At 37.9% G+C, this 27,231-nt stretch overlaps 1 long non-coding RNA gene across 1 annotated transcript in view; it reads right to left on the minus strand.

Annotated features, from left to right (window-relative positions):
* The window catches only part of LOC121139858, a 130,370-nt gene that overhangs the window by 55,369 nt on the left and 47,770 nt on the right, over positions 1-27,231 (minus strand). The window contains exon 2 of the long non-coding RNA XR_005876694.1: positions 950-1,005. This is a non-coding gene — a long non-coding RNA (uncharacterized LOC121139858). The remainder of the gene's footprint in view (positions 1-949; positions 1,006-27,231) is intronic.

The following is a 27,231-nucleotide window of genomic DNA, read 5'->3' on the forward strand; positions in this document are numbered from 1 at the left end:
TATTTCCTCAAGGCTATCTTACATCTTTTGCTCTCATGTTCTTTTGACTCAGGCCTCATGAGAACTTTTGCAAATAGTCCCAGTTGCCATGATTTCTTTCTCTCTAACAGAAGCTTGTATATGCTTTACCTAGGACAAAATTCCAGTGACATCACTTGAAACCACTCCTACCTTGCTGAGCTTATTTAGTCAACAGTTTCCCCACTATCATCACATGAAACAACTTTTGGGAATAGTATGCATGCTATAATGTATGATAACAGTACCCCATGCTACTGTATACAGCCCATTAGAAGTGCCAATTCCTTCTTTGTCTCTCATTTGCAGGGACATTTTCTTTAACTATTCCAAAAGAATTATAGAATCATGCATGGGACTTTCCCACTCACCACTCAGTTGAGGTGGTTTTTTGGTTTTGTTTTTCTTTTCTCAAGACAGCATTTCTCTGTGTATTTCTGGCTGTCCTGGAACTCACTCTATAGACCAGCCTGGCCTCAAATTCACAGAGATCTGGCTACTTCACCTCCTGAGTGCTGGGATTAAAAGCTTGCACCACCACTGACTTGCTAGTTACATTTATTTTATTTATACAATGTCTTAATAAGGTTTTTCTTCCCACCACCCCCTTCACTGCCCCCCCACTATAGGCACTGTAAGGGTGAGATCCTCACCTATCACAGTCAGTGCTCCACACTCAACTCCTAGTACAGTGCTTTCTACAGTGAAAGTTGCAGAAGATATCCATGTTTATCAAAGATGAAAACAGATACAGAGAAGTAAAGATGAGTTGTCGTTCTTTTCACACTGAAATAGAATTGTTTACTGAATCTTATTTATGGTTTCTGTGGAATTACCTCTTTTACCACCCATTGTTCTACACGCACACACACACACACACACACACACACACACACACACACACACACACACACACAGGATAATTCCTTACTCTGTCTCCAGACGTTTTCCTTCATTTGGTGTCCTTGAAACTTAGGAGGTTTGGTTCTGTGGAAACAGAAGAAAAACATGATAAAGAAAAAAACACTTCCCTGCCTAAAGTAGTTAGCATATGGAAAACATAAAATAATTAAAGTAATTATAATAATCATTATTATTAATTTTTATACATTTTCATTATGCATAACCAAAAGATTTAAACTCAATCAGTATAATTTGCCATATCAAGAGATAAGAATTTTGATGAAAATTAAAAAGCCACTTATGATTAAAAACTCTCATCAAACCAGAAATTAAAGGGAATTTCTTCAATCTGATAAATGATGTCTAAAAAAAGGGATTACTAGAGTGTAGTATGTTGATAAGAGGGTACACACAGACTAACAGAGCAGAATCAAGTCCAGAAATAAACACAAATACATGCAAGTGCCCAAAACAATATTAAATGTACCAATATTGCTTTATTATTGCTTTCCTCCATCTTAAATCACTGTGTGCATCCATCTCAGTCAGGACCCAGGTTTCTCCTTCAATAAACCTAAACCTTTTCATTATAAATAGTAATACACTCTCTTTTTAAGGGAAGTTATTTGGGGGACTGGAGAAATGGCTCCAGAGTGACAAACATATATTGCTCTTCAGACGACCAGAGTTCTGTTCTCAGCAGCCATGTCAAGTGACTCACAACCACCTTAACTCCAGATACACTGAGTTCCAAAGCCTCTGGCCTCCAAGGATACTAGCACCTGTGTGCACATATTCCATATCCAACATATATGTAATTAAAAATAAACTACCATGTGCAAAAAAGGAAGGCCATTTTTACTGATCACCTCCCAAGTTAAGGCAACTTCTACACTTTGTCCCATCGACATAGACACCTAGTTGTACCATTAGGGGAATGCAGTGATTCCATAGAGTAACAGCCTTGGGAGAAATGAGATGCTCTAAAGACACACTTGTGTATCAGATAATTGAAACAATGGACTCCAATAAAATGGGAATTTCCTCAAGAACCTCTGTGGTGATACATTGTTTGTGATCTAATAAAGCTTGCCTAGAGATGATAATGCAAAGCTAGTCACAGTCATAGAGGCCAAGTAGTGGTGGTATATACCTTTAGTTGCAGCAGTCACACTAGTTAGCCACAGAAGCGAGGCAGTAATGGTGTACACATTTAATCCCAGCACTAGAGACAGGAACGGGTCATTCAGTCTTGGGCAATTAGTCTCCAGTCATATTGAGGACAGTATAGTCCCAGCCTTGGTAGAGGTAAGAACTCTCTAATTGCTTGGCTGCTTTGCTTCTCTGATCTTCAGCTTGAACTTCAATATCTGTCACTTGGTTTTTATTACTCATGTTGCAAGCATCAGGCTTGGAGAAAAAAAAAGGTGCCAGCTAAAGGTAGAACTTCCTGAAAGATATTTCAGAGTTCTAACACCTTATAGGATGAGACTGAAGCCTAGACACTGATGGGTCAGTGGTAAGTAGAACGACACCTTGACCAGGACTGGTTAGATGCACACATCCCTGGTCCTCTATTTTAACTTTAATTTCACTTCAGGACCTGGAAAACAGACTTGGGAGGCTAACTGGATCTCTTTGCCACCCCCTTCTAACTGTGAATTGAATAAATCTCCTTGACTCTTGGTTTTTTGTTGTTGTTGTCTCTTTTTGAATTTATTTATTTTTACATCCTGGCCATACCAAAATCTCCACCTCACATAGGTTGGCAAGTGATACCAAGACTAGATGACAAAGCATGCAGTTTGCCACTGTTCCATGGGTGCTCAAACTTAACAGGGACTCTGATTTGAATGCAGACGCTTTACTGATAGCCACAAACAGCAAGTGTATTGTAGCTTCCTTTATTTTGCAGTTGGTAGAATCTGCAACAAATGCAGAAGCAATGATTTAATGAACTCAGAGCAAAGAGCTCAAACACCCTTTAGAGTATGTTGTAAGTAAGCCAGTCCCTTCTTGACTTCTATCCTCATGTAACAAACAGTTGTTGCATGCTGTGGTGGTACTGATCTATCTAATTGCATGATTACAGAAAACATTACAGATCAGAACAGTTAAGTTTTACAGCTAAACATGCTGAACAATGATGTTTTGGATCTGGGAACACAAATTCTCCTAATAATGATAGCAACATACAATTTAGGTAGCAGTCACTTTCATACCATATTCTCTGTCTGTCTCTCTCATTCCAAATTTCCATTATATATTTCAATATTAACAAACCATTTAAAATCTATTTACCTTAGTTTCCTTATAATTTCAAAAGGAATTGACACTGAAAAGCTTTCTAATTTCTCTAGTTTGTCACATAAGTATCTGGTCTGCATGGTAAACCACTGCTGCCGCTGCCACCACCACCAACAACAAACCAAGAGAAGTAGGACACTCATTCTCCCATAAAAATATTGAATAAACAAGATATTGACTAAAATTACTTATTACCTTAAAAATTTCAAAGAAACACAGTAGCCAAATAAGCTGAATGTTGGTAAGCAAACACATAAAATAATTGGAATATAATGATAATTTTCCTTGTGCCTACCCTAACTCCTCCCTAGCCTAGCCTAGCACAGTTTGGAGAAAATATCAGGCCAGTACATGCCTCATTTTCTTAAACAAGAGACAGCACAGTGGCTATAATTGGTAATTTTTTAACCTATCTAGTTGATGCCTGAGGGATTGGTCTCTGTGTCCCCTAAGACAGAACTCAGATAGCCCAAGGTGCCACAACTCAGATCTTTCGATTTTCATAAATGTGCTGCAGGGAAACAGCAGGTCCACAGATGCTCAGGGAAAGAGATTACAGACAGGAGGATACAATAGAACTGCTTCAAACCCTGAGAAGAAACAGTGGGAAGACTCTTGGGGAAATTAAGACGTTAAAACCCAGCTGTGACCAATGTAAAATCAACAAAAGCACAGACACTGTCCCAGAGAGGACACATGCCCAGAAAAGTGAGAAGACTTTAAGCCTTCACAGCAGGGTGATCCCAAGCTCAAATAGATCCTGTTAATTAGTAAAGGTCTTCCCCTGCACAGCTCGACTACAGAGAATGGAAGGCATCACTGTCTTCACAAATCCAACATTCAACAAAAGATCTTAAGGCATATGAACAAAAAGGATAACATTCCATTAAAAGGAACTAAATTAATCCTTAGAAAATATCTTAAATAAACAAAACACTTAAAAATAATGCCTTTATACATAAAGGGGCTAATGGGAAATAACAAAGGAAAGAAAAGACATATAAAAACACGAGAATTACAACAGAGACAAAATTTTATAGAAATAGAAACATAGAAATTATATAGATGAAAATAGAAAGGTGAAAACTTAAAGAATAAAACAGAAGAAATTATGTATCAATGAACTTTCAAACAACTTTTTAAAGGATCAAATCTCAGGAGTCAAAAAAGGAGTGGGAAAATCAAAGAAACAGGATCTAAGGGATATATATGGAACACTATAAAGTACAGCAAAGTCTATATTAGGGAAGTATATAAAACAAAGAAAAAATAAGGAGGAACAGAGTTCATCAGGGAGAAATAACTGTAGCCCCATTTCTAAATTTGGACGAAATACATGGGTGTACAAATATAAGCTTATGAAACTCTTTAGAAGACTAAATCAAAACCCACACCAAGACATATCATAACTGAAATACTGAAAAAAAAGACAAGGAAAATTTTGAACAGATTAAAGAGAAAGCAACTGTCCTGGCTTTTTTTGCCAACTTGATAAAACAAGTTAGAGTCATCAGAGAGGAGGGAACTTGAGAGAATGCCTGCAGAAGATATGCTGTAGACAAGCCTATGGGGGTATTTTCTTAACTAGTGATTGATGTGGGAGGACTCAGTCCATTGAAGGTAGAGACATCCCTGGACACTGAGTTCTGAGTTCTATAAGAAGCAAGACTGAGCAAGTTATGGGGAGGAAGAAAGCAGCACTGCTCCGTGGCCGGCCTCTATGTCAGCTTCTGCCTCCAGGGTCCTGCCCTGTTTGAGTTCCTGTCCTGACTTCCTTCAGTGAAGACCTAAATGTGGAAGTGTAAGCTAAATAAACCCTTTCCTCTCCAAGTCGCTTTGGTCTTGATGTTTTGTCTTAGAAATAGCAATCATTACAAAGACAGAAATTCATCGCATATAAGTAATATTCATCAAGATTAGTAACCAGGGACTGAATAGATGACTAAGTGGTTAAGAGTGCTGGATGTTCTACCAGAGAACTGGAGTCCTATCCCCAGCACCCACATGGCAGCTTGGTCTGAAACTCTAGTCCTAGGGGGATTTGATTACCTCATTTGGAGATTATTAAATACACATATGCACAGACTTGCATAAAGGCAAAATATTCATATGCACAAAACAATAAAATAATAGTACAAAAAGATTAGCAACCAATTTTAATGCAAATGTCTTTAGGCCGGAGACAGACAGGCAGACAAATGGAAAAAAAAAAACACTGTTGACGTAGAACTCTCTACATACTAAAACTGAGCTCCAAAACTGAGGAAGGAATTGATATTCCCAAATAAACACACGCTGAAGGTCAGTATCACTAGACACACCCTTCATGCCATGCTGAAAAGTCTCTAAAATTGAAAGGAGGCTAGAGAGTAACTCAAAATGATAATAGAAATTTCTCAAGTAAAGGGATACACATGGACAAACCTTTTTGTAAAGCATAAAAATGGTAGGAATGAATTACTGGTCCTCTTAAACACTCCCAGAAAATTGAACAGAAGGCAATATTTATTCATCTATTTTTGAGGACCATGGTACCTCAGTGACAACAGCAGGCAAACACAGCACAGAAAATGACAACTACATATCAATATCCATAATAAATATTATGAACAAAATACTGAACAAAATAATAGCAGACTAAATCCAGCAGCATATAGAAAAGACCAATTTTATTCTTGAAATGCAACAATGATAGAACTCATGAAAATAAACCAATACAATACACCAAGTCAAAAAATAAAGAACAAGAGGCATGCAATCATTTCAAGTGGAAGGTTCAGAACAAAAGGCTTGGGCCTCCACTTAGAAGGACACACATGTGCATGCCCACCTACACATATATGTGTTCACGCATAGGCAAACTTGAATACACAGATGCACACCACACACACAAACACATACATACAAAAGTAAATAAGGAAGTTAGAAGATTTCTACATTCTGATATCAAGAGTTACCACAAAAGTATAATAATAAACTAACAACATAAAAACAGAAATCAAGAATAGGCTAGACTACAAAACCATATATATATATATATATATATATATATATATATATATGGTCATATGACTTTTATTAACATTTCCTAGATCATTCACTGGTGAAAGGACATTCTTTTCAATATATAATTATTGGTTCAAAGACCTAAACGTAAGATATAAAATTATAGCAGTCTCAGAAGAAAATATAGGTACAAAGCTTCATGGTATTAGAGTTTGCAATAATTTCTTGACTGTGACACCTAGGTCACAGGCAATAAAAAGTAAAATGGATAAATTGGACTACACTGAAATTAAATTCTTTCTGCACATCTAAAGATACAATAAACCAAATGAAAAGGCAGCTCCAGTATCTGATAAAATATTTGCACACTATAATTAGATAAAAGATTAATATCCAGAAAGTATGAGGACTATAAAACTGGAACAATATAATGTGATTCAAAATTGGGTAAATAACTTAAAAATGATGTCTTTTCAAAGAAGTGATACAAATGACCATTAAGTACTCAAAAAGATACTCAGTGGCACTAATCACTAAGGTAGTACAATACAAAAGCACATTGTGTCACCACTCTGTGGTCTGAAAGTAAATTCTTACTGCCGAGGTGATAATTTTAGAAAGTAAGGCATTTTGAAAAATGATTAAGTAATGGGAGTAGATCCCTATGATTGTGTGTAGAGTCCCTTAAAAGAGATCTCGTAGAATTAGCCAATCTCATACACTCTGTGAGGATGAAGTGAGAAGACAGCATCTATAAAACTGGAATGAAGGATATACCAAATACACCATCATTTTTATCTTGAAATCTCCAACTTCTTGTAAAATGAGAACTATATGTAGATCATTTGCTGGCTGTTCAGCTGTAGTAAGCCATCATTGTCAGTTTGAATTTATTTTTAAATTATTTTTATTATTTTTAAATGTGTGCAGGTATTTTGTGTACATGTTCCACGTGCATGCCTGGTATGTGTGGAGGCCAGAAGAGGGCTTCTGATCCTTTGGAACCAGAGTTACAGATGGTTTGACCTGTCATATGGGTGCTAGGAATGAAACATGAGTACTCTACATGAGTAGTCAGTGCTCTTAGCCATTGAGCTATCTCTTCAGCCCCAACTTGCCTGATCTTAGAAACACTAAGGATACATACTTCTGGTGTATCTGTGTGGGTGTTTACAGTAAGATTTAATTGAGAGGGAAGACCTATACTTACTGGGGACAGCATCATTCTTTAGGCTTGTGTTCCACAGTGACTAAAATAATGAAAAAGAAAACTAGAGAATGGCACCAGCATTATTTTTTCCTTGCTTCTTGGCTGAGGACACATTTTGGCCAATTATCCCATGTTCTCTAACCATGATGAGAACATCTTCTTGTCATGATGTCTGTTAGCCTCAAGCTGTAAGCTTATACAAACCCTTTGCCTCATAAGTTCTTTTAGCCAGTGATTTTTATCATAAATAGGAATAAATGATATGCCATGCTATGGTACTTGTTACAGAAGCTCCAAGTAAGACAGCAGTAACAACAAAAACAGGGGAGTGTCAGCCTACAATCCCACTGCCAGAGAATCTGGGAAGCAGGGAGGACCCTAAGAGAGATATGCATGGTAACCCGGAGAAGGGTTATGGGAGGAGATCTCTTAATTAGATTGGGAATATTGTGGAGGGGAAGGAGGAGGGAATGGGAGAAAGAGAGAGGGAGTAGAGGAGGGGAGAGGAGGACACCCGAGAGCAGGAAGGTTGAGCCAGGGCAAGAATAGTGGAGAGCAGGATGAGAGATACCATAATAGAGGGAGTTATTATAAGTTGGAGGAGAGATCTGGCACTAGTAAGATCTTCACAGATCTAAAAAATGACACCAACTGGCATTAAAGCTACCTTAAATGCCCTCCCCTGATAAATAGATTGACGACTACCTTATATGCCATCCTAGAACTCTTATCCAGTGGCTGACAGAAGCAGAGGCAGACACCCACAGCTAAACACTGAATTGAACTCCTGGAACCCAGTTGCAAAGAGGTGTGATGAGCAAAGGAGTCAAGACCAGGCTGGCGAACCCACAGAGGTAGCTGAGCCAAACAAGGGAGAATGCATGGACCCCAGACTGATAACTGAGAGACCAACAAAGGACTGATCCAGACACCCTACCCTCCCACCCCGAACCTGGGTGTCAGAGAAGAGGCCTCAGCAATTTATGGGACAATGGAAAGTAGATCAGTATTTATTCCTGGCATACAAATGGACTCTGGGAGCCCATTCCACATGGAGGGATGTTCTCTCAGCCTGGACACATGAGGGAGGGCCTAGGCCCTGCCCTGGATGATATGACAGACTCTGAAAATTCCTCATGGAAGGCCTTACCTGTTGGGGAAGTCCTGTTATTTGCCTATTATTTGTCAATAAAGTACTGTTGAGCCTATAGGAATCTAGATAGGTGGGGCTAGGAGTCCAGGAGGATTCTGGGAAGGAGAAAACACAAGAGAGTCGAGATGTAACGCCATGGGGTAGGATCCCGGAACTATTCTCCGGTAAGAGACATACTTAGATGAACAATTATGGGGTAATTACTTAAGTCAGAGCTAGCCAGTAAGAAACAAGCAAGGCCAACAGCTTCATAATTCATACAGCGTCTTGTGTGTTTATTTGGGACTGATACGGCTCTAGAACCAGGCTGGCAGGAAAGCAGCTCTGGAACCAGGCTGGTGGAAAGGCTCCTCTCAAGGAAAAAGCTTCTCTTTACACTTACCCTCCCTGGGGAGCAAAGGGGAGATAGAGTGGGATGGGGAGTTGGGAGGAATGGGGGGCCAGGGGAAAAGGGGAGGGAAAGGAACTGAGTGTAATATGTGTAAAGTTAAACAAAATAAAAAATAAAAAACAGAAAAGAACAAACATTGTGGAACACATGGAGAAATTGGAGCTTGAAATGTTGCAGTCACTATGGGTAACAGTATGGATGACAGGTTCTCAGATAATTAAATATAACAACAACATTAGAATTACTAGAATTTGGCTGGTTAAGTACTGAGCTGAACTCAAGAAAGCCAGTATCAGAGAGGGAGGACTGATGATCAAAGGGATTAAGACTGGGCTGGTTGAGCCCCCAGAAACAGCTGACCAGACAAAGGTTAACTCTTGAATCCCAGGCATCAGCCTGGGAATCCAGCATGGGACTGATCAAGACCCCCTGAATCTGGGTGTCAGTGAGGAGGCCTAGGTAATCTATTGAGCCTTGGACAGCAGATCAGTACCCATCCCAAGTATACACACGGTCTCTGGACTCCCATAGAACAATGTGAGGTGCACTCTCACCCAGAACTCTTGGGGAAGGGTCTAGGCCCTGCCCTATATGAAATGACAGACTATGGACACCCCCATGGATGGCCTCACCCTCCCTGGGGGAATGAGGGGATAACAGGGGGGGGATGGGGGGGAGGGCACGGGAGGAGGGGAGGGAAAGGGAGAGGGACCTCGTACTGACTTGTGAAGCAACCTTGTTTCTTATCTAAATTTAAAATGGAAAATAAAAAAAATATTAATAAAAAAAATTTATGAACTGAAAAAAAAAAGAATTACTAGAATTACAATATGGTCTAGCAAGTATACATCAAATTCTACATACAAGATCGCTGAAAGTAGAGACATAATTATTTTTCCGTATTCATTCATGGTATCATTAGTCAGAATAACAATATGAGTGCTTGGCACATTATTCAATCTTAGTAAGCAAGGGAACTCTGGCATGACATATAGAAAGAATGGACTAGAAAGATACTATAAGTTACATATGAAAAACATAAAATGATATATATTATAGGTTTCTAGTTCTCTAAAGTACCTAGACTAATACAGGGACAGAAAGATAAACAACACATAATATAAACTAGAGAAATTGGTTTAAAACAAGAGGTGACTATGAATGTCATAGGACAATTTAATATCTCATCACATTTTAATGAGGAACCTATGTAGTAAATTGCACAGATTTCCACTTTTAGAAAAAGAAGTTAAGGCAAAATACAGCCAGGGGTGGGATGCCAATGAGTGAGGCACATTTGAAAATCTTTAAACTATTTGAAAAATCTAAGAAAAATAGATGTTAAAACACACAAATAATAACAATCTCCACCTTCTGCCACTTATTTCCCTAAAATTCCAAGCATAGAATTCCGTAGGCTCTGTCTGTTAATTCGCTTAGATCCTGAAGGTTCCAATATCATCTTTTTCTATTCAGGGCAAATTATACATTATAACACAATCAGCTTCACTATTAAGAAAACTGGGTGCCACCACACTCTCTACCTTGTTTTTCTCCAGTTCTAGTTTTCCAGGATAATTATCTGGTTTTTCATGTTCTATGATCCCATCTTGCATTTAATTAGAAAGCCTATATCTGGGATTCTCCCATCAATACTAGAATCTCTCATAATGAGTGTTTAACCCTGCCACGTGTTTACCACAGACTCATGGGGACTGTAAACACAGACTATCCACCCTTTCTTATAATTGTACCTTCTAGATTTTTCCTGCCATTTCTCACACCTAACCTGTTATGAGCTAGCTAGCTTCTGTGCTAGTCATTCACAGACCCAAACACAAACTAATCCAAATAGTATTGTGAGCAAGAGAGACATGTTCAAAACCACATATCTCAGTGGCTAAGTATACATCTCAGTCAGTAAAGTACTTCACAGACATCTGTGCTATAAACTCAAGTGATAAGGGAAATCCTTCTGTGTATATACTGTCTTATCGGTTGATAAATAAAGCATTGTTGGCCAATAGGGAAGCAAGGTAGGTGGGACTAGGAGTTGAGGAGTATTCTGGGAAATGCAGTCAAGAGTAGGGAGTTGCCATGTGATGCCCGGAGGAGAGGGCACAAGTCTGGCATTCTCAGTAAGATAAAACCTTATAAAAAGTATATATTAGTAATTATGGGTTAATAATTAAGACAGAACTAGCCAATGAGAAGCCCTGGACATTGGCTGATAGCATTGTAACTAATAGAGTCTCTCTGTGTTATTTGGGTTTGACGAAGCTCTGGGACCAGGCTGGCAGGAAGAATGCTCATTACACACAAGGATCTGAGTTTTACTCTAAGAATCCACTTAAAAATGCTACACATGATGATATATATTTGTAATTTGAGCACTGAAGAAGCAGAGACAAAGTGTTCTCTGACCAGGGAGCCTAGCCCAGCTTACTCAGAAAGTTCCAGCTCAAATGGGAGAACCTATCTCAAAAACCAAAGTGAGCTTAGTTGCCCCAAATGACTTGACAGATTTTGATGATCCCTCATAGAAAACCTCACCCTTCTTGGGAAGTGGATGGGGGATGGGATGGGGGAATGGAATGGTGGGTGGCCTGGAAGGATTGGGGGAGAGGGAACTGGGATTGATATGTAAAATAAGTTGTTCTAATTTAAGTAAAATTTATTAAAAAAATTAAAAAACAAAGTGAGGGATACCTGAGGAGTCCCTCAAAGCCATACGTTGCTTTGCCAAACTCAAAGCACACTCTAAAGCCAGTCTAACTTCTACTAGAAGAGTAGGCCAGTAAGTCTCAGGAATAATCATTAGATTATCTAAATCCCAATTTAGGTAAAGACCCGAGGCTAACAAAATTATTTTTTCCACAAAGCAATGTCATTGTTCTTGCTTCCAGAGCTCCTGCCTTCTAAGTTTGTTGTCTGAACACTGATAACATGCATTTCCCTTCCTACATGTTCTGATGTATCTTGTCTCTACAATACCCCACCTCATCATCACCATCACAAATATCTCATCAACATAGTTTGCCTAGGTTTCATACCTGCGATTTAAGCATGTGTTATGTAGCAGCATCCTCCAGTCTTACAGGGAAACTCATTAAGACACAGGTTGTTGAAAGGGAGGCAAAAATTATATCCAACAAATAAACAACCCAAATGTTTCCAGGAAGTTCCTGAAATTAACCAGATTCACTAGGTATCTCCATTTTCAAGCATATATAAGCTATAAGGACTGCTGAGAGAAGATCCATAGACCAACTGAGATTCTGGGAAGAAGCAGAGATCCACCTAGCTTCCTAAAAAAAGGGTCAGACTAGCTGATTTACTGGAAAAAGGTATTGTCCAACCTTGTGAGCTACATGGCAGTTTTATGTCACCTGAGATGTCACCTATGCTAGGGTAGACTTTTAGTAATATAGCTATCTTCGTGTAATTTCTTCTTTTGTAAGTACCTCTTGATCCATTCTTCTGTAAGCACCCTAATAAAAACTCATTTGATCACAAATAATAATGACTTGAGTGATAGCCTTATTTAAGTCTGTCATCAGTTCCCTACCTAGGGTGAGCAAGATATTTTGTTCACATTCCCCTTGGAATAGTGTCACACAACAGCATGGAGTCCTGGTACAGATAAACTTAAAAATGGACATTTAAGCCCTGAGTGAGCAGACTTAGCTGAATAGATGGTTATTTAGGAAGAGCACAGAAGTCCACACTAAAGCCTGTAATAAACAGAACTTATGTTGGATAGGGTATCGGTAGGTTTTAATATTTGATTTCATTTTTGATTAACACATTAATTATACATATTTGATATTTCACAACAGGCACACATTACAAACTGCTCAAATCCAGCTTCCCCTCAATCTACCTTTATCTACTCACTTGTTCTTCTCACCTTCTTCAAATAATGACTTACTCACTTTCTCAGTATTATTTTACCTAGAAATATGATGCATTTCCAGAGAAGCTATGACATTTGAACAGAGGGATTTCTTTTAATCATTAAGAGCAATTCAATGTTTCCAATGTTCTTGGTACCCTACCAACCAAGGAAACAAATGATTAATAGCAAATACTTATGCCATCAAGAGGCTAAATAGTGAACTGATACAACAAGGTTTATTTTCATGGCACAATATCTGAAAAAGAACAAACAATATTATAGCCTCAGAATGGAAATAACATAGCTTTATTTTCTAGAAGGAAGTTATACAATTGTTCTCTAAGGTAAAATATCCCATGTGACATGTCTCAAAATGGGGTAAAATATCCCATTTTGAGACATGTCAAAGTCATCGAATCTTGTTTCCATTGTTCCTTTCCTTGTGGAGATATTTTGTTTATGATCTAACAAATAAAGTTTGCCTGAAGATCAGAGTGCAGAGCTAACTACACTAGTTAACCATAGAGGTCAGGCAGTGGCAACACATACCTTTAATCCCAGTACTGAGGAGACAGAGGCACACAGGTCTCTGTGAGTTCAAGGACACCCTGGGCTACACAAAATTGATCCAGTCTAAAAGAGAAACAGAACCAAGCTGTGGTGGCTCAGACCTTTAATCCCAGTACTTGGGAGTCACATGCCTTTAATCTAAGTGCTAAGGAGGAGGAGACAGGAAGGAATATGGTTGAGCAGAGAGAGGAATATAAGGTGGGAGGAGACAGGAGCTCATTGCAGTTTGAGGATGTACTCTGAGGAGGCAGTGTGAGGATGCAGTCTGAGGACAGGATCTTCCCTTTGATCTGAGTATTAGTAGAGATAAGAACTCTAATGACTGGCTGCTCTGCTTCTCTGATCTTCAGTATCTGACTCTTAAGTTTTTATTATTAAGACCAATTAGAATTCATGCTACATTTCCTTGTCCAATAAGAGCCACTGAAATTGAAATGAAGGGCTTTCCCCTGGGAATATATTATGAAAAAAAGGATCATTGAGGCTCATTGAAATGGCTCAGTAGGTAAAGATCTTTCCACCAAGCCTCTAACCTGAATTCAATCTCTGGAACCCACAGATGCTATTGATTGAACTGCAGGTCCCCAAACACCTGATTAAAAAGTAAAAATGCTAATATACTCATCTCCACATCCTCAAAAGAAAATCCTGATCTCATATATATCTTCTGAAAAACACCCCAGAGACAAAATGGGTAGATTGTGAGAATGGCAATGGTGATGCACTACTGTCTAGGGAATGTGATGCTGGAACACCTGCCTCATTGCATGGCGACCTGCAAAGGAAAGCAGCATCTGTGAAGTAGTGCCACTAACCTGCCAGGTAATAGCCCAGTTATTGCTTGATAGGAAGTGCCTCTGAACACTGGGAAATTTAATGAAGTGAAACACAGAACGAGGCAAAAATGGTAATAATGCAGACAGAAAGTCATGCAACCTAGAGGTTAAAAAGCACAGGCCCTTCAACCGGAAAGAAGCATTTCACAGCCAGCATTGCCTACTACCAAGTGAACTTGGCAAATGATTCCTACTCCACTTCCATTTCCTTATTTAAATCTAAAAATGAAGTTATTTTCTTTATAGCACTATCATGACAATTGACAAAGTAGATGTCTCAACAAATGGAAACTACACTATTTCCTAGCAGCAGTAACTAGGCCAAGTCAGCTATATTCACTCTGTCTGTTTCATTTCCTGTAAAGTGAAATAAATAATTACTGTACCTCTCATATGTTTTTCATAAATCATAAGATAAATGGCTTTATAAAGCCACATATAACAGACAAACTAAAGTATTATTGCCAATAACTTAAATTGATCACCTGAAAATGCCACCTATTCAAATTAATGTCAGAACATAATTGGTTTGGTGCCTTTTTCCTAGATCCATACATTACATGTAACTTGTCACCAAATGTATACATAAATCAATTCCTAGTCAAGTCTCTTTGCTGGTGCCACCCAATCTTCACTGAGAGAGATTGCCCATACTACTCACAATATTTAAGTCAATTAAGCTTAATGCAAGTGGTTCTGTTTTTCTCTATTGTTAACCTGATTCTTCCTGTCAATTGGTCCCTACTGGACAAACTCAGATTCCTCTTTGGGCACAGTGTATGAGGGCTGCCATGTGACCTGGAATTTTTTAAAAACAAAGCTGTACTTAAGAACAGTTATGAAAATACTCCCACATTACTTCATTCTATGGAAAATGATGCGACATATATCACTCAGGTTTGTATAGCAAGACTTCATATTCACCTAGTCTTGATTTAAACACAACTATTCAGGGTACAAAAGACACGTACCTAAGACCTTTCCATGGACAGCATATTTTGTTAACTTATCCCCAGCCTAGGGGGGGAAATGGAGAAGGCCTAATATTAGAATGATTTCTGTATGAGACAATTTATCCTTTAAATAATTTGTTCATTGTTATCAGTGAAAAGTTTAAGGTAGATGCAATTAACATCATGTCTGGCACATAATGGACAATCAATACATGTTCGGTAAATAAATTAATTACATGCTCAGTTTTAAGGTCATATCTACATAAGAGTTTTAAATGGGCAATTTCTCTGCATTTCTTATAAATGTCATTATTCTTTCCAATTGTCACAATGACAAATGCCTTGGAAAACTATTGATGTCACAAGAGAGATTGGGATGCTCTGACAGTCTCAAGCTTTGTTAATAAATAAACAAAATTAAAGATTTAAAAATAACAATTATGGTAATTACAAGACCGATGAATAAATTTTTATAAGAAAACACAGCCATACTTTCCCAGAAGAAGCTATAAGTCACAAGAAAGACCCAATTTTTCCCTTGCTAAACTATGATATTATTTTGTAAACTGTGATAGCACATCTGTGTGGGAGAGATGGAAAGGCCTCAAAAGTTACCATATATTGGGCAAATTGTTCTTTCTATTTTAAATCCTGGTAAAAAAAGAAAACAGACAACATATTCCATTGGAGAATCTCCCTGTCAGGTGCAAATCCAAGACCAGTTGTGTCCTTAGGCAGGGTAATAACAATGGCATTGTTGGGAGTAACATCTGGGCAGCAGCAAGGGGTGTGAGCCAAGAGCACACTTCTTCCCAGAGACCACAAATTGCCTTTTAGCTCCTTTTATGTTTATTTCAAAACCATACGTGTTATTTTTACTCCACTAGCTACATTTTAGTCCCCCTTTCCTTTCTTTTTTATCTTTCTTTGAACTATGAGGAAATGTAGTTTGACAGAGCCACAGAGCTATGAACTTTTCTGAAAGTAGACCCAATAACAACCAAAACTATTAATAGCGCCTATCTCAATCACAGTTACATGAAATGCTTTTACATTTCTTATCATTGATTTCTTTTTGTGAAAAGAAATTGCCTTTTATGTCATAAATCTGGGTTTATAAGTACATCACTAGGGAAGTGCTTTTAAAATACAGATCATGTGTCTTTAGCAACACCAAGTTTGCAAAAAGCCAGGACAACACACACACACACACACACACACACACACACACACAAACACACACATACACACATACACAGAGAGAGAGAGAGAGAGAGAGAGAGAGAGAGAGGAAGAAGAAGAAGAAGAAGAAGAAGAAGAAGAAGAAGAAGAAGAAGAAGAAGAAGAAGAAGAAGAAGAAGAAGAAGAAGAAGAAGAAGAAGAAGAAGAAGAAGAAGAAGAAGAAGAAGAAGAAGAAGAAGAAGAAGAAGAAGAAGAAGAAGAAGAAGAAGAAGAAGAAGAAGAAGAAGAAGAAGAAGAAGAAGAAGAAAGGGAGAGCAGGAGAAAAAGGAACCTGAAACACAGAACGGTTAATTAAAATAATGATTAGTAACAAGTTCCAATTAACACGTTCATTTTGGGCAAGGGGTGCGGGTCACCATGTGGACTAGGCTGGCCTTGAACTCACTTTGTTCAACTTATGCACCACCAATACCTGAATTTAGCTAAAACATTTATACTCAGAGACAGTCAATTAAAATGCATGGTTTTCTCCCTTTATTCTGAGAGTTGTTGCTTAATCCTGGAGGCCCTTTCCTCCAACACGTTGCTGTTAAATTAGAAAACTGACACTCACAGGGCCTTGGCAAGGTTAAATAGCTGGTTAGTGGCTGAGCAAGGTTTAAGTGTATATAGTTTTAATAGCACTATCAGGTTTTTTATTGATTTGATTATTTACTTTGTACTCGGACATAGAAGGGAAAGAAACAAGAAGTTCAGAAGCTATAGTTGGCCTTAATATTCCTTTAAATTTTTACTTACTGTTTTTACTATTGTAGTTGTATATGTAGATATGTTTGCTGTTTGTGGGGGCAGTGTACATGCACCATGGCATCTGGATGTAGGCTACAGGACACATTTGTGAAGTCAGTTCTCTCCTTTCACCATTATGTTCATCCCAGGGATCAAGCTCGGGTCACTAGGCTTGCACCACAAGTGCCATTCTCTGCCAAGCCATCTCACCTGTTCTGAGGGAAATGCTTATTTTGCTATATTATAGAAATCACAAATGGTATGTCAATTAAGAATCTCTGTGGTGGTGAAGCAAATGATTGGTAATATTTTTAATTTGGAAATTTATTTACTTCATGTGTATAAAGGTTTTGCTGGCCTGTGTGCATGTGCACTGTGTGCATGTCTGGTGTCTGATGAGGTCAGAAGAGGCTGCCAGATCCTCTAAATTGGAGTTATAGATGATTGTAAGCCACCATGTGGGTACTGGAAACTGGATTTGGGTCCTCCTTAAGATAAATGAGTACTCTTTACCACTGAACCTAGTCTCTAGCTCCTGATAATAATTTTTCATGAGTATTATAGAAGAAACAGTAAGGAGATGACAAAGACTGTATAAAGTTTATAATCATGTGCCAGATGCTGTGGGCCTAGAAATAAATGCATATTTTGCTGAGTAATTTAAATTACAGAAATTATCTTAAGGATTTCAATAAGAGAATGTTGTATACTACAATAGTATAGGGGAGGGGAGACTACTCAAAATTATTTTCACTACAGAAAGGAAATAACACTCTGCTTCAATAACCAGATCAAATTTCCATATTTACAATAGCCATCACCTTTGAACTCCATAGCCTAATAGATTCGAAAAAAAGCTAAAGCATTAAGTTAATTTTCCCTCAAACTGAATATTCTTTGAGAGATAAAACTAGGATTCATATGTCACCACTAGCCCCATAAGGCACTGTTCATGACACTTCAATTAGCTGACTAATGAATTATGAATTCACCAGCAGAAAAATAAAACAAAAATGATTTGTCAACCAACTATGGAAACTTCAGATTATGTTATCTTTTAATGGTCAACATGACCAAATTTCTTCAGAATGAAATTGAGCTACACATCATAAAGACAGCTCTCAAATACTTCCTGACAATAGCATAACAACTTTGTGATTAAGCCCACATATAATCGAGTAAACAACACAATTCTAGAAATTAGGCAAATGTACAACTTTATTTCACTCAGAATAATGTTCTCTACTAAGGAGTTAGAACTGTGAAGAGAGTCTGAACAACTCAAAAAGCCAAAGCAAGTTTAAAATGCAGGGGGAAGGGGCTGAAGAGAAAGCTCAGAAAGTGATACTGCTTTCTCTGCAAGCATTGAGACTTATGACTGAATACCAAACATCCAACCCTAACCCTGAGTCATGGTTGTACATGCCTATAGCACCAGGATTAGAGGACAATCACAGGTAGATACCAAGGAACCCTTAGCTAGCCAGCCTAGCAGAAATGGAGAACTTCTATTCATTAAGAGGTCTTGTCTCAAAAACAGTGGGGGGAGGTTGCTATAGTGAAAGACATCAGAAGTCTGAGACACAGTTATTGCATACCCACATATACACATGCATGCAACACATACACACACACACACATATACACGCGCACACACACACACACACACACTGCACCAGAATGCCTTATAAACACCATGCAGGTTTTCTTTCTTTTTGCCAATAATACCCATTCTAATACTTGATTAACCTAAAACTACTGAAAAATAAGAAAATTCATGAAGAGACTTGCTGATGCCATCATTTTTTATAATATTTTTTATTTAACTTTTTACATGTTTCTCCAAGTTCCCTCTCCCTACCCTCCTCCCCTGATGCTCTAATCCCCCCAACCCCCACCCCACTCCATCCACCCTCTGCTTCCCAGGGAGGGTAAGGCTTTCAATGAGGGATTTTCAGAGTCTGTCATATCATCCCGGGCAGGGCCTAGGTCCTCCCCCATTTGTCCAGGCTGAGAGAGCGTCCCTCCATGTGGGATGGGCTCCCAGAGTATCATTAAGATCATCTTTTTCACCAAGGAGCAACTATTTTAAATGTATAAAAATGTATGATTATCCAAATGTATTTTCAAAGTAAAAGCAAAATGTCTGGATAAAATACATACCTATGTCTATATAATATATGCATATTGTACATATGTAATCTAAAATATGAAATACACTGTTAAGTAGTAAGGTCCTTTCCTCTTCAACCACTTGTAATGAGGAGAAGTTTGATAATCAACTGGAAAAAATTTCAGCCTTAATAGCTGTTTTATAACTTTAGTAATACTTCATGAGGAGATAAATTTGACCAAGTTCTGAAGCCTCCTGATTCCTAGCAGCCCATTGGCCACAATTAATTGCACAGCCATAACTAACTGCAAAAGACTGGGATAATAGAAGGGACCATCTAATGAGTAATTACCATCTACAACACAATTCTTTTTTTTATTATTTGGTTTTTCGAGATAGGGTTTCTCTCTATTGTTTTGGAGTCTGTCCTGGCACTCACTCTGTAGACTAGGCTGGCCTCAAACTCACAGAGATCCACCTGTCTCTGCCTCCCTAGTGCTGGGATTAAAGGCATACACCACCAGTGCCTGACTACAACAACACAAGTCTTTTTTTTTTTTTTGTCTTTCAAATTGATGGCCCTGTCTAGCTCAGGCCATCTTTGTTTATACAAGCTCTAATGCATTCAAACATGAGCATTTTAAAATAATTTCTCTTTAATCATTTTCCAAGAATCATTAACATTTTAGTTTCTTTTCTTCTTTCCCACTCCCTTGACGTCATTGTCCTTTACCCTATATCATTATATAGCAAGCCGAATGTTTATATCTAGCAAGGTACATCTTATTCATACTGTGCCCTAGCTGGCAGCAAACATGTGGTTACAAAGTGAGAGACTTGAGTGCTGTGACTAATTCTTGACAATATGAAATCAGCTAAATCTACTGTGATTACTAGAGTATCTTTTTCAGGTGTATACCACTTTTCTGAGTAAGCTGTATGTCATCTTCATTATCACCTTTATTATATAGATTGCAGTTATGTTCTTATTCTTTATAAGTTCTCAACATAATGATTAATACCTAACTCATTAACTATTAGGATTAAATTTCTTTATTCTTCCTAACAATTCCTTTTTTTGTGGGGGAAGTTTCGAGACAGGGTTTCTCTGTGTAGCTTTGGAGCCTATCCTAGTACTCACTCTGTAGACCAGGCTGGCCTCAAACTCACAGAGATCCACCTGCCTCTGCCTCCCTAGTGCTGAGATTATAGACATCTGCCACCAATGCCCAGCCCTTCCTGACAATTTCTGCATATATTTTTCTTTGAGACAAAACCACGGATACCAGCCTATGGCTTTAACCTTCCTCTCTGTCCTCCTGGCCCAATAAAGTCAATCCATCTAACGCTCTGTTTAACTTGAGATAGGGTTCCAATCCCTAAGAATTGAACGTTAATCTCTTTTAAAGGCCAAATTGAGGGCCAAGACTTCTGATTAATGATAGTGACATCACTTCTAGTGTCCAGAATGCTGTTAATCACCATATTATTTATTGTATATTGTATAGAAGTTTGCCAAAATATATATTTTGTATTTCCTCCTGATATAATTGATTCATGCTCTAGAGCTGATGTATTATCGAGTGCTGTATTATTTACAATGGGCAGTGGATCTTCTAATTGTCCTGGGAGAGGCTGTCCTCCACTGTCACTGGGAATGACTGGATAATCTTGCTTTTTGGGGCCTTCCTGAGGCCCCTGCTTATGTTTCCTGGCTGTAACTGTCTGCCTTGTCTATCTGTAGTCGACCAGCATTCCTTGGTCCAATGTTTACACTTTCCACACCTCCTGCAGAGACCAGGGGGCTGAGGCCTTCTGTTTGATGCATTCCTGGTAAAAGCATTATTTCTAGGAATGAGTTGTCTACAGTTCCACCTCAGATGTTCTACTTTATCACAGTTAAAGCACGTGGCATCTTTATGTCTGTTAAAACCAGCCCAAGCTACTATGTCCAGCAAATCTTTCAATCACTATAGATGGAGAAAACAAGATATTCTATGACAAAACCAGATTTAAATAATACATATCCACTAACCCAGCCCTACAGAAAAATCTAGAAGGAAAATTCCAACCCAAGGAAGTTAACTACACCCATAAAAACATAGGCAATAGATAATTCCACTTTACCAACAGCCAAAAGAAAAAAGGGGTGGAAAAACCACACACAATACCAACAACAACAAATCCAAAGCAAACAAGAATGAACAATCAATGGTCATTAATATCCCTCAATATTACTGGTCTTAACTGGCCTATAAAAAGACACAGGCTAACAGAATGGATAAGAAGACAGAATCCATCCTTCTGCTGCATACAAGAAACACAATTCTTTATTGCTTGCTTTTTGTTTGTTGACACTGTAGTAAGGTCTATTGGCATCTTTATGATTCACTTTCACTTTATATAAAGCAAAGCATACAGTAATACCTACATTGGGGAGCTGATGTGAGTAGTTAATAAGTAAAAAACATGCAACTCAGAGCCCACCATCTCCCTGTACTTTAGCAAAAGTAATTTCATCCCAGAAACTAAGCTGTACATATGATACAGATAGTAAGATGACATTAATGAAGATTTAGGACCTAATAGGCAAGTAAGATGAACAAAGAAGACTGTATAGCCCTGGGGATTTTCAGATAGAAAGTCTGATGACAGAAAGAAGAGGAACAGTTTGCAGGTCACTAAAACTTGGACATGAATTCTGGTTGTAGCATTTCCATTTGTGAAGTTTGAGAAGGTACATAACAGGATCTTTATGAGAATCTTCTCTGAATTTCCTGTGAGGAACACCAGGTCAATATGGGTAGGAGACTTATTCTATGGCAGGTATACAAAAAGCCTAAATGGAAGTAAAGTAGCATACCCCAATAGGGCTTTAGCCAGTGTCCAGTATTGAAAAGATGTGTTCCTGGGAGACGAACAAAAGCTATGGTAGACTATTCATGAAATCTATGATTGGAAATGACAACCCAGAAGCTTAGGTGAACAGAATTAAGCTTGGCATTTGAGTACAAATTTCTGTACAAAAAGTGAGAGATGGCATTGCATTTTAACTTCATGAAACTTTACCATTAGATGGAGAAAAGTTAAACAGAACACAACTAGGAAATGTAAGAAAATGGTACAATTTCTGGCCATCAAGCCCCTCAGCCTCCAACTAGGGAAAATTATAACTGCTCAGAACAGTTGGGCAAAAGATTCATGTATTATAAAAGAAAAATCAAGATCATCAGCTGTCAATATACAACAAGACATAATTCCTTGTAACTAAATATGTTTAAACCTATTTCTAGGGCTAGAGAGTTGGCTTATCAGTTAAGAGCACACACATGTTGGCTCATAACCATCTGTACCTCTAATCCCAAGGGATCTGATGCCATCTTCTGACTTCCTTGGGTACTAGAAACATGCATGGTGTCCATACAAGCATGCATGCAGGTGAAACACTCTTATCTATAACATGGATCCAAAATAAATAAATCTATTTCTAGCAGCATGATTTTATAAACTTCTCTCACCACAGATGCAAAAAACTATTGGCATACATTGTGGCCATGTCTTCCATTTTAATAGTGACAAATACCATGGGCAAAAAACAAAAATGAAAGGGTCTCCAGCATCTATGAGTGTTCTCTCTCTCTCTCTCTCTCTCTCTCTCTCTCTCTCTCTCTCTCTCTCTCTCTCTCTCTCTCTCTCTCTCTCTCTTTCTGTCTCTAACAAAATCTTGTACACTCAGATGGCTGAGTATGCTTCCTCAAGCTCATAAAGATGTCTATTGAAAGGAAAATAATGATTTCAAAGAATTCCAACCACTAAAGACTATCAAGATAAGGTGTTAGTTTTGAGTATAATTAAAGAGATGTCTAAGTCACCATGTTGATCAATATGTTAATGTACTGGCCTTATCTTTGTGTCCCCAAGTTCACATACTTGGCAGAATTTCTACTTCATCTACATCTCAGATGAAAGTATCCACAGACAACTGCTAACCCAACACTATCTTTTAAAGGCAAAGAAACTGAATGATACCTGGAAGCATGGTGTGCAGTGTTTTATGTATCTTCACACTGACAGTGCAGTGGCTTTCCTCAACCCTACATTCCAGATTACTTCTGCATTTCACTTTGAAATAGAAAGGATTAGTTTTAGAAAAGCAATAGCTTTGTGGGCTTCCTTTCCACGCCAGGTAAGAAAGGTTTACAATGGCCAGCTGTCTATTTGTTTAATTCTATAGTGATTAAAGTTGATATTTGTTTTTTTTATTGGATACAGCAACCAGTCAAAATAATCACAATTCCTTTCAATGTCTCATTAAATTGCTGTGACTGCTACTAGGAATGTATGCAAGCATTCAGGGCAGAAAGACCAAATGCAACATCTCAGTATACAAGGGAACTAGATTTATACCAACAGTTTTTAACTAACCCTTCCCTGTAGGTTCGTTATTTTTACTTCAATGAATTAAATATTAAAGCTCACAAAAATACAGTGTTATATGAGAGTGAACAAACCTTTATGGATTGTGTGTGTATGTGTGTGTGTGTGTGTGTGTGTGTGTGTGCCCCCATGCATGATGCTTGTTTACATAAGTGTATTGACTGACTGAATGAAAGAGCATATTTTGTTTTTCCAATTAAGTATGTGAGGACATAATCACTTTCACATTGCCATAGAGGGGCTTAATGCCTAAGTGAATCACCTTCATAAAGCTAATTCCATGCTTGGAAATAGCAGAGGAATAAAAGGCTCAAATGGTACCCAAGGCAGCTATGGTTGTGACTGAAACATTCTCCATTTTAAAGCAGTGAACCAATACCCCAAATTATAGAATCACCTTCTAGAAGTGTTTATAGTTAGATTATAGAGTGGAAGTTATATTTATATTATATCATTTACATAAATGGTTCTATGTACAAAGCACTAATGAAAAGTTGGATTAATCTTTTCCAAATTGACACACTTGAAGCTAGTATGAAAGAACACATGTGCTCATGCTTAATGTATATCAACTAGGGAAAATAATAGCTATCTTGCAGGGTAATCATAAAGATTGAGTGAAAATAACAAATACAAAATACATAGTGGGTTCATCAGCTGATAATAGAGGTATAAGTGGTCATTCCCTTGTCCTCAAGGGTAGTTCACATCATTCCTCAAGTTTTTGACATTTTAAACAATAAGTTTCCAAACAATAGTTCACCAATTTAGTGCACACATGCAGTGCAAGGAGAATTTATATCTTCCATAATAATTTAGCCAGGACTCAATAATTCATTTCCATTGCCACTCTATAATTTCCATTATGGTAGTTGAAACAGAGCTGTCCCTTCAAATCCCCTCACAATGTTCCAAGTTTTTACCCAAATGCCATATTCATCCCTTGTTCCATGAACACTTATGTTCAGCTGGCTACTATTATTACTGGCATGATATAAACAGATAATGAATTGTTCTATTTCTCTCCTGGAGGCATTGCCTTTCTTAGATGACTTTGGAAGGCATACAGTCACCTAAGAGCCAAATAGATCCATTTCTTAGAATATCATAAATATAATTTAAGTTTTCTGTAACTACCTCCATTTTCAAACTATAATCAAACTTGGTAACAGAATACTAGGGATCAAAAAGATTTTAAAAACCTACATAGTCTCTGAATTTATTTGTACGAGTTAGGTTTTTCTCCTTCAAATAAGGTCCATTCTGCTTTTGTATATAGAAGAGCTTTACATCATAATTGGATGCATTTTGACTTACCTGTCAACTTCTTCAACTCTAGACAGAACAAATGACTGGGTAAGTGTATTAATACAATTGGAGAAAAATAATCAAACCACAATAATCCCAAACATGATAAATGGCAGTTTATATTGGATGTGGTTAAAGAGTTAGAATCATGACTCTAAATATAGGGAAAAGGAGGGAGGACTACTTAAATGATAATCCATGAGGCATATATGTACTAATGCTTTATTGTGTACTTATACAAACCCTTAGGGTTTTACCTATTCCAAAGATACTGTCAACTACTTTGCAGATCCCACACACCAGCTTGTCAAGAGAAGTTACATAGAAAAAGTACAGTGCTTGATATTGTTGCTTTAGCAGTATTTTGTTGATAGGGACTGAAGTGTTATTTGAAACTTTTGGTGACATTGCTGTCTTCAAATGCTATTATTTCAGGTATTTTTAGCACTTGTCCTACCTTTTCCTAATTACAATTATCTTGCTTCCAAATAATGTTATTTCATTTTTAGTACCACTTCAGCAACTATGTTAGCATGTTTTCCATCCCATTTCACACTAAGAATTCAATCCTTGCCCACAATCAAGTCTTCTAAACTGTGACATATTTGAAGTAAGCAATGGTTCAAAGTGAGTTCTTCAGAAACTTGGGCTCCTACAAAAGCAGCTCAGAAGCAGTTTCTGCTCATTTATCTCACCTTTATTTTCATTAAAATTGATTAATTATATGTATTTTATAGATTCTTGTTTGAAAGAAGATAATAGAAAACATGACATGACACAGTTAATTCCAACTAGATAAAAGACTACCAACCACTATTCTAATTTCAGTTATGTTGTGACAAAGCACACTGACGATAAAGAACTTAGGGGGGGAAGGGTTTCTTTGGCTTCCAGCTCCAGGTCACAGTACATTATTGTGAGACGTCAAGGCATGAACTTAAACAGCTAGTGACATCACACCCATAGTAGTCAAGAGCACAGAGAAACAAGTACTCAGATCCTTGTCTTCTTCTTGCTTGTTCTCTTCACAGCAAAATCAAGGGTATGGTGCCATCCACATGGCCTGGGTTTTGTGATGATTTGAATAAGAATGACCTCCATTGGCTCATATATTTGAACACTCGGTCCCCAGTTGGAAGAAGTGTGTCACTGGGGGTAGGCTTTAGGGTTTCAAAAGTCCACACCACTCATAGTCTCTCTCTCTCTCTCTCTGTCTCTCTCTGTCTCTCTCTCCCTCATGCTTATACATTAAGACATAAATTCCCAGTTACTGCCCCAGTGCCATGCCTGCTTGCCTGCTCTCATCAACCCCAACATCATGGTCATTGGTCTAGTTTTCCTGAATCAACCATATCTATGTGAGATATAATGTTTGAAGGAGTCAAAGGAAAGAGGGAAACTTGGTATATAATTATAATTATCAATATTTGCTGGACTTAACGGAATGCTCAAGATACTTTCTTAAACAATTTAATACAAATGATTCATAATATAAAATATAATTTGGAAAATGTGTTAGTATTCTTAGGCTCTAATAACAATCTATAATATCCAAGTGGCTTAAAAACAGATATTTAAGGCCAGTGAAATGGCTCAGTCAGTAAAGTCACCATCATGCCTAATGATGTGATTTTGATACTTGGGACCCACATAGTATTAGAGAAAACTAGTTCCTAAAATTTGTCTCCTAACTTCCATATGTATGCACTGGCAAGCAAGTGAACACACACACACACACACACACCACCACCACCACCACCACCACCACCAAATACAATTAAATTTTTTACCCAGACATTTATTTTTTCACAGTTCTGCAATCCATGAGTCCTTGGTCAAAGGCCTCTCTTTTTGAGTTTTATTTATATTTTTAAATTGTGTGTGAGTGTGTGTAAAGAGAGACAGGGAAAAAATAAACAAATATACATATACATACAGAGAGAGAATGAGGATAGAGAGGCTAGAAAGCAAGAAGGAGCTCTCACACCTTAGTGTATATGTGTGTGTGTGTGTGTGTGTATGTGTGTGTGTGTGTGTATCAAACTCTTCTTGTTGAGGCCCTAGTTTTATGACCCCACTTAAACCCTTATTACCTCCCAGAACATTCCATTTCCAAATAGCATCACACTAAAAGTTAGGACCTTAACATATGAATTG

Source organism: Mesocricetus auratus, unplaced genomic scaffold, assembly GCF_017639785.1.
Source record: "Mesocricetus auratus isolate SY011 unplaced genomic scaffold, BCM_Maur_2.0 Super-Scaffold_100003, whole genome shotgun sequence".
In the NCBI taxonomy this organism is placed as follows: domain Eukaryota; kingdom Metazoa; phylum Chordata; class Mammalia; order Rodentia; family Cricetidae; genus Mesocricetus; species Mesocricetus auratus.